The following is a 6,000-nucleotide window of genomic DNA, read 5'->3' as shown; positions in this document are numbered from 1 at the left end:
ATATCGTGAGCATTTTGAGTTGTTTGCAGTGCTTCGATTGCAAGATTTCATTCATCTTTTTGACCGACTTATCGTTGATATGAAGAGAAACTTCTTCGAGTGATTCTGGAGCCAGGAGACTTAAATCTATTGTTCCGTGAGAATTCTTGACAATAAAACTGCTGACGTGAAGCTTTGTCGATGACTCTCTCAATTCTTCCCGTGTTTTCATCCATGTTTCATCTGGATAAACTGTCAGTTTCTTCAAACGAAGTTTTGGATTTTTCAGTATTCTCGCAACGGTTGGCAGCTGTTCTCTGAAAAGGGAAAATTGAGAAGAATGTTGAAAATCATCATTTCTCTCTATTACTTACTGTCTCATACAGTTCCAAAATTTAAAAGATTTCGAGTTTTGTTCAATGCTCCACTGCTGAAACCTGTAATAAGTGATCTCAGTGATTTTCGGATTCCAGTTATCGACAAGAAATTGAATGTCTTTCGACACATTTCGCAGGCGATTTCTGTAAATTTATATTCAAATTAAAAATTGCTTGAAGCAGAAAAACCTGTCTTTAAAATCCAAGTAATCTCCGACTTTTTCGAAGACATCGACCGGCAAATCGGTGATTTTACGCTTTTTCGGTTCCAAACTGAAAATAATTCAAATTTTTTCAATTCATTTACCTGAAATCATAATCCAAATCAAAGTTTCCCCGAGCAAATCTCATGAACCAGAACTCGAATTCTGGATAATTCATGAAATCATCGCCCAGCCTTTTCATTAACTCTTTATAAGTTTCGAATGGTTTCTTTCCTTTCGTAAACTCGTAGAGGATACACCTACGGAGACTCATTGGGTTATTGATGATGAAATCGGTCATTTTATAGAGTTACTAGCTGAAAAATTATCAGTTTTTAAGAATGAAAGTTTTGAAAAATATATCGTATTTAACGTTCATAACGTGATCATTGAAGAAAAGCTTGTGACAAAGCAAAACAACAATGAGAGAGAATTAAAGAACACGGTCTCCTAGAACGATTTTAGGGGCAGATTACGTCATCAATCGTGGAATGTCACGAAAAATGAAAAATTTCTGAAAATTCACACGTGAGGGAGTTTTTGAACGGGGAATGAAGTGGTCATCCATTTTCTCGAGAACCAGGTCAAATCTCGAAAAACTGTCACACAGTTTTGTTCGAAACCGTGTTCGGAACCAACCATTAATTTTTTGTGTTTTTCTGTTGGGTAACTTTTGAGTTATCCTCTGTTGAAAAATCAACTGAAAACACCCGACTTTTTCAATAACTTGAAAATATCTGACCTCATTTTGCATATATCGAAAATCCATTCACACAATTTTTTTCATATTTTCATTGGCTCCCATTTGCACTCATTCATTACGTGTTTGCTTCTAAACTGACCTAGTTATGTCATTTTTTGCTTTGGCACTATTTTCTTGTCCGAAATAAAGTTGCTGTGATAACTCGGTCAGTTTAGAAGCAAACACGTAATGAATGAGTGCAAATGGTAGCCAATGAACATAGGAAAAAAATTGTGTGAATGGATTTTCGATATATGCAAAATGAGGTCAGATATTTCAAAGTTTTTGAAAAAGTAGAGTGTTTTCAGTTGATTTTTCAACAAAGGATAACTCAAAAGTTACCCAACAGAAAAACACAAAAAATTAATGGTTGGTTCCGAACACGGTTTCGAACAAAACTGTGTGACAGTTTTTCGAGATTTGACCTGGTTCTCGAGAAAATGGATGACCACTTCATTCCCCGTTCAAAAACTCCCTCACGTGTGAATTTTCAGAAATTTTTCATTTTTCGTGACATTCCACGATTGATGACGTAATCTGCCCCTAAAATCGTTCTAGGAGACCGTGAAGAATTTAAAAAGGAAAGAAACAATAATTGATAACAAAAACAACAGACAAGAACAGATTAACAACAAATTAGAGAAATTTTTCAAGATTTTCTTTCGATAGAAATTAAAGTTTCTTCGATATTAATCTCGTAAAAATCAGAGGATCCGTCAATTGGATAACGACGAAGATTCGGAAAGTTTGGAACCAAAGTGTCGTCCTCTCTCAAATACTCTTTGATTGAATCCCATGTGGACGCGAAGATGTCGCTGGCGGACTCCAGTTTGCATAATTCCAGTTGAGTGTATTTAACGAGTTTCTGAAAGAAAAATTGGGCTTTCGAAGGCTCCGAATTTGGAATTTTAGGTTGATTTTTTTTTATTTGAAATTTTTAGTAAGAAAACTGTAATTGAGTGAATTTTTGGGTATATTTCCACAATCGCCCCCCACTCCGGAAGGACCCCCCACGTTATGGTATCACCCCCCATCCCACAGGTTTGGGGTATGATTACATGGTGGGGGGTTATAACAGAGCGGGGGGTGATCATGAACTTTCGACAGTCCATGATCGCCCCCCATGAACGGGATTGGGGGGTCATTCTGAACCCTTAGGTATATTTCCACAATCACCCCCAATCGAGTTCACAAATGCCCCCCTACTTGTACGGTCTATTATCTCCCCCCATGGGGGGCAATCATGGAATCACTATCAGAGTGGGGGGAGAATATGGAAGTACTCCATGTTTCCACAATTGCCCCCCGCCCGGTTCGACTAAAGACAGAATCATTCAACCTAAGGTTAAGATCTAGAAGAAGCCTAAGCCTGAGATTCAGAAGAAGCCTAAGATCTAGAAGAAGCCTAAGCCTGAGATTTAGAAAAAAAACCTAAGCCTGAGATTTAGAAGAAGCCTAAGCCTAAGATTCAGAAGAAGCCTAAGCCTAAGATTAAGAGAAAAACTAATCGATGAGCCTGAAAATGTGGGGGAGGAATGTGGAACTACTCCAAGTTTCCACAATCACCCCCCATAGAGTTCACAATTGCCCCCCTATTTTTACATGGGGGGCAATTATGGAATCCTTATCAGAGTGGGGGAGGAATGTGGAACTAGTCCATGTATTCATAATCACCCCCAATAGAGTTCACACATGACCCTTACTTACCCCTAATGGTCCCTACTTGCCTCTATAACCATTCTGGAGTCTTCGATAAATCGAAATAAATAAGAAATCCTAATAAAAACGAACTGCTACTACGAACACGAGGGCCACGCGGTGCATTGAAAGGTCACGAATTTTTAAAACTGAATCGATAATGAAAGGAAAATGGGGGGGCCATTCCCTACCGTGCAGGTGGGGGGCAATTGTGATAGAGGTGGGGGGTGAAAGTGAACGTACACCAATTTTTGATACCAAATTCGTATCTTAATAGAAAAATTCGCTTTTTTAAAAAACCTAATTTTGTGGCCCCAGTTTTACAAATTGTTTATGGAAATATCAATTATCGAACTGAAAAACCCAGAAAAATTCAGATTAAAAAAAAAAACTTTACCTATCAGCTCGGCACAGTTCATACAACCGCGCTCCACCGAAATGCCCTTGAGAAATGTCTCTTTTTCTCTGAGTCTCTCAATTTCGCACACAATTTTCTTCGGTTTCGGTAGAGCGCGGTTGTAAGACACGTGTCGTGCTAATATTTTTTCTGAAAAATTCATGTTTTTGCACGAAATCCGCAATTACCTTAATAAACTCGGCGACCTTCAGCTCAGCACGGGTTCTACGGAGTTTGATAGTGAATCGTGGATAACCGATGAAACTTTCGAGCGGGAAATCCCATGGACTGAGATTTGTTCTAATCGTGAGCATTTTGAGTTGTTTATATTGTTCCGATTGCAAGATTTCATTCATCTTTTTGACCGACTTATCGTTGATAAAAAGAGAAACTTCTTCGAGTGATTCTGGAGCCAGAAGACTTAAATCGATTGTTCCATTTCGATTCCTGACAATTAAGTGATTTACGTGAAGTTTTGTCGGTGATTTTCTCAGCTCTTCCTCAATTATTTTCCATTTTGCATCTCGCGAAACTGTCAGTTTCTTCAATCGCAGTTTTGGGTTCTTCAGTATTCTCGAGACGATTGGCAGCGGTTTTCTGAAAAAAAAATTGAGAAATAAATAAAAAAAATTATTTCATAGTACGATTGACTGGTTGGTTGGTAGTATTTATAAGTTTCCGAGTTATGTTTAATGCTACAAAAGTCAAAACGGTGATAAGTGATCTCAGTGACTTTCGGATTCCAGTTATCGACACGAAATTGAATGTCTCTCGACACATTTCGGAGGTGATTTCTGTAATTTTAATTGAAATTTAAAAAATTGTTTGAAGCAGAAAAACCTGTCTACAAAATCCAAGGAATCTCCGACTTTTTCGAAGATCTCGACCGGCAAATCGGTGATTTGACGCTTCTTCGGCTCCAAACTGAAAATAATTCACAGTTTTTCTATTTGGTCTCTATTTATTTACCTGTAATCATAATCCAAATCGAAGTTTCCCTGAGAAAATCTCATGTACCAAAACTCGAATTCCGGATATGTCATGGAGTCATCGCCCAACGTTTTCATTAACTTTTGATAGGTTTTGAACGGTTTCATTCCTTTCGTAAACTCGTAGAGGATACAAATACGGAGATTCGTTTGATTGTTATTGAGGATGTCGGTCATTTTGGAGGCTGAAAGCTGAACAATTAACAGTTTTTCATGGTGCGTCCAAAGTTGCTACAAAACAGCAAAAACGACAAATTTGCGGCGGCCAAAGTTGATTTGTAGATTTGTAGGTTTGCAGTTATTGCTCATCCTTAATTTTTCAACTGCGAAACCTGCAAAACCTACAAATCTATTTACAAATCAACTTTGGCCGCCGCAGATTTGCAATTTTGGACACACCATCAGTCTGAATTTCTGGAAAAAGATATATCGTTCAACGTTGGAAACGTAGTTGTTGAAAGTCTGAGAGAAAAGAGAGAATTAAAAATATTAAATAAAAATAGAAACGAGACTTCAAGAATAACAAATATTAACATATAAACAAAAAATTACAGCAATTATTCAAGATTTTCTTTCGATAGAAATGGAAGCCCCTCCTAAATTAATCTCATAGAAATCAGTGGATCCTCGAATTGGATAACGTCGAATATTCGGCGAGTCCGGAACCAAAGTGTTCTCTTCACTCAAATGCACACTGATTGATTTCCATGTGGGCCTGTAGATGTAACTGGGGGACTCCAGTTTGCATAATTTCAATTGAGTGCATTTAATGAGTTTCTGAAAGAAAAATCGGGCTTTTGGGGAGTCAATATTTGGAATTTTAAGCTGATTTTTGAAATTTAACCCAGAAAAATTCAGATTTTTGCTTGTTGATTGAATAAATCATCTCATTTTTCGGTCGAAAACCGTAATCACCTTGATAAACTCGACGACCTTCACCTCTGAACGATTGGGATGAATTCTGATGGTAAATCGTGGATAGTCTATGAAACTTCCAAATGGGAACTCAGATGGACTGGGACACGGTGAAATCGTGAGCATTTTTAGTTGTTTGCAGTGCTCCGATTGCAAGATTTCGTTCATCTTTTTGACCGCCTTATCGTTGATACGAAGAGAAACTTCTTCGAGTGATTCTGGAGCCAGGAGACTTAAATCGATTGTTCCGTGAGAATTCTTGACAATGAAGTCATTTATGTGAAGTTTTATTGATGATTTTCTCAATTCTTCCTCAATTTTTTCCCATGTTTCATCTCGCCAAACTGTTAGTTTCTTTAATCGCAGTTTTGGATTTTTCAGCATTCTCACGACGGCTGGCAACGGCAGGGATGGGCCTATGGAGGCGCTTTGGGCGCTGAAAGAATTCAAAGTGGGCGAAAATGCGACGAGAGAGAGTGTGTCTGCGTCTCTCCAATTCTCACACTCTCTCTCGTCGCATTTTCGAATTTCTTGAAAAAATGCGAGGCGCTCAACGCCAGCCGCGCACATACCTGGGCAGCGGATCTCTGAAAAGATGAAATGCTGAGATTTGAAATTTGAATTCTCACGACAGAATGAGCAATATGATTCACGATTCATAAAAATTCACAAAAAAAAAAGAATTTTGAAAGTCATAATT

This window comes from Caenorhabditis remanei, chromosome V (assembly GCF_010183535.1).
Source record: "Caenorhabditis remanei strain PX506 chromosome V, whole genome shotgun sequence".
Lineage (NCBI taxonomy): Eukaryota > Metazoa > Nematoda > Chromadorea > Rhabditida > Rhabditidae > Caenorhabditis > Caenorhabditis remanei.
This window is presented reverse-complemented; position numbering follows the sequence as displayed.